The following is a 3,347-nucleotide window of genomic DNA, read 5'->3' as shown; positions in this document are numbered from 1 at the left end:
GACAAATCGACACTTTGATGAGAAGAACTTGTTACTCCAGTTTCAGAGTTGAGTTTTTTCAGGTCTTGACTGGTATGGACTGATGTGAAAGGTGAGGAGACGGTTCTTTATGTGCTGTATAACACCCAGGGCCCCATGAGATGCTTTCAAATGGATTTTAAAATGACCTGTTTTAATTTCATTTGAAGAAGGAAAAAAAAGAGTGAATTTTAATTCCTGAAAATCTGATCTTTCCCTACTTTAAATGAAACAAATGATCATATCTAACATTATTAGCTTGTTAATCCTGAGTCATCACTGCTTCAGTAGCGTTTCACTGTTGCTGCTGCTGGACGTGGAGCCAGTTTAAATATTTTTTATACAGTTAGCTAGTTTAGTCCAGTGGTTCCCAACCTAGGGGTCGGGCCCCTCCAAAAGGTCAACAGATAAATCTGAACGGTCATCAGATGATTAATGGAGCAGAAATGCCTTTGATCTAATCTTTGCTATTTGCTGAAATACTGAATAATTTCAACTCTTTGTGCCTCAAACAGTGACTGAATCGAAATAACCGGAGACGTTTAGAGGAGAAATGTCTCTTTGGTGGAACTTCTATCAAATGAAAACCATTAAAGTTCACTCACATTTTCTAAAGCAGCAGGGGAGCTATAGGTTTTCTAAGTTGAACTTCAAATGATTTACAGGGTGAAGAAATACATATGACACATTATAGCATTTTAAATTCATTTTATGGAAGAAAAAACCTCCTCCTGAACTGTGATTTACAAAGGGTGTTGACCGAAACATAACTTTTTAATACATTTACTGTTTTTATTCTCTAATTTATTCACAGTCCACAAGATGACTTTAGAGGAACTGCATGCTCTCACTGCATGCTGGGAGTTTGGCTGTGTGTCTTTTCACCCTGTCCCTCATAAGAAGATAAGAGGAGTTAAAGTCAGTAATCTGTGCATGCAGTTGGTCAGTAATCTATGGCATAAGTATGACGTCTCTCCATGGTGAGGGTTCACCTCCCCGTTCATCAGGTACGGGACCAGAGTTATAGCTGAGGAGGTTTTTTGGCTGTAGGAGAACAGGTCGGCCACATTATGGCTCTCGGATGAATAAGGCAAGACGAGTGTTTGGTTCCCCTGTTTGTTGAGAGAGGCCTTGTGCTGGGTGATCGGTTCACGCTGTCTCATGGCTGTTTGTGTCTTCTACACAGATTACCGTGTCAGGTGTCCTCCCCTTCATCCCCAATGAACTGTCGGAAAGAGAACTGGTGTGCTTCGGAAAGTATGCCAGCGGGTTGACAACAATTCGTCTCTGCTGAGAAAACTCCAGACTGCAGCACATTCAGTCTGAGCAAGTTTTAGACATGTCTCAAAGTTAAATATAAAAATGGTTTCTGTGCTGTTTCTGCTAACTCTGGTAGCGTGAAATGTTTTGAGTGTGGCGATGTCGACCACAAACGTTCGTCCAGCCTGCGGAAAGGACAGGGAGATCAGATTATGTGGACTAAAGCAATACTATCACCTGTTGGTTTTTCAGAACATCATTTAGTGACGTTAGATATACTGGTACACCCTCAACAATGTCCCTATTGGTACTTTAATGCAAAAAACAAAAGGGCTCTTTAATTAGAACCTGAATTGAAACCATCAAAGACATCGATGCCCCCAAGAGTTTCCAAATGGGACTGTAACAGCTGATCCATCAGATATCAGGAATCTAACCATAGACTTCTGCAGCTGTGACTCTGACTGTGAGGCTGAGATTCTGGAGGGACAGTCTCACCTGGAGGATGGAGCAAAGTCACCTTCACTGGAGTCCACCATATCCTCTGGTGACATGACTGTGGCGGTGCAGCAGCTCAGCTGTGGACCTTCCTGATGGAGGTCATCCTTCAGAGTTCTTCAAAGAATCTGGATTCTGCTGGGAGGAAACATGTTCAGAGTTTTTAAAGGCTGGTTGGACTCTCTGGTTGGACTCTCGGACTTTATCACTGAGCTGTATGAGGGTAGTCCTGATCAGTACCTATAAGAAAGGAGATATTGGACCACTGTGAAACAGGACACCGGTTTCACTGCTGTGTACAGATTACAAAGTAATTGTCTATCAGATAGACTCAAGTGATGTATGGACATGGTTCTACACATCAGCCAGACATACTGTGTCAACAGTGGACAGTTGGTCTTTATTCAGGACATTATTGATCTGTCTAAACTTCAGGAGTTGAATGTGGGACTTTTTTCCATCGTTCAGGAAAAAACGTTGTTGTATCCGGGGGGGGGGGGATTTAGCTCACTGGCCCCTGTTCAGATTAAAAACTGCGAGGGTCTGGTTGAAAAAAGTCAGTGCCTGATTGTCTCAGTGGAAGTCGGTCCAGTCTCAAATGTCCTACAGGGGGAGGACCACACTCTGGCAGCAGGTTACTGTTGTAGAACCTTTATACACACTCTTTTCATGGAAATTCAGAAGTGACAGGTAAGTTTCTTCTGGGGAGGATTTCACTGCTGTGCTGTTTCTACCTCTGCAGTTGTAGAACAGCCTTTCGTCTTCAGACTGTGCAGCGTCTTTTCTGCCATTAGCAGCAGAACTTGACTGAAACAGCATCTGCGGTGATTGGCGGAGTGAAGAACCTGCCTACGATAAGCACCTGTTTCTTCTGGATCTGGCTGGTAGGGACACCTCACAGACTTCCTGTTTTTACAAGCTGGACCGGCGTGTCTGGAGAACCGTTCTCAATATGAGGAAAGACTGCTGTATGGTCATTCTCAGGAGGAGGAGCCTTTATTTCATCACCTGCTCATACAGAGCAGGATGCTCAACTCCATCAGTGTGCAGAGTCAAGACACTGGGGTCAACTCTCTGTCTTCTCCAGGAGGAGGTGATGGCTGCCCCTCCTGGTCTGCAGAGGATCAACCGGTCATACCACCTGAGTTTCCATCATCGGTATCTGAGCTGCAGTGGAGGAGATGGAGGAGGAGAACGGGGCTCTGTTATGTGTGTTTTAACTTCCTTGCATTTCTTTATGGTGAATGACAAATTGGAGCAATAACAGGTTGGGTAAAGGTCAGAGGTCTCTCTTCTCTCCTTTCCTTTCTCTCCTCTCCTTTCCCTCCTCTCCTCCCTATAAAGAGGTTCACTGCAGGGACAGCATGGAGTTAGGTGGAAATCATTCTTTCCATATGTCAGCCAGTGTAATGATCCAGGCCATTGTTTTCTTGCCAGTTGTGGTCAATAGGGTGTCGCATCTAAGGTTGGGTAGTTAAGTACCTGCTGCTGGGCGAGTACTTAATGACATTCAAGAGATAATCTGAAGAGGATGTTGTTTTTTTCTCTGTGGAAAGTATTCGGTGTCATTA

This window comes from Seriola lalandi, unplaced genomic scaffold (genome assembly GCF_002814215.2).
Source record: "Seriola lalandi dorsalis isolate HSWRI2012SDOR001 ecotype SW California unplaced genomic scaffold, Sedor1 jcf7180002054795, whole genome shotgun sequence".
NCBI classification, from domain to species: domain Eukaryota; kingdom Metazoa; phylum Chordata; class Actinopteri; order Carangiformes; family Carangidae; genus Seriola; species Seriola lalandi.
This window is presented reverse-complemented; position numbering follows the sequence as displayed.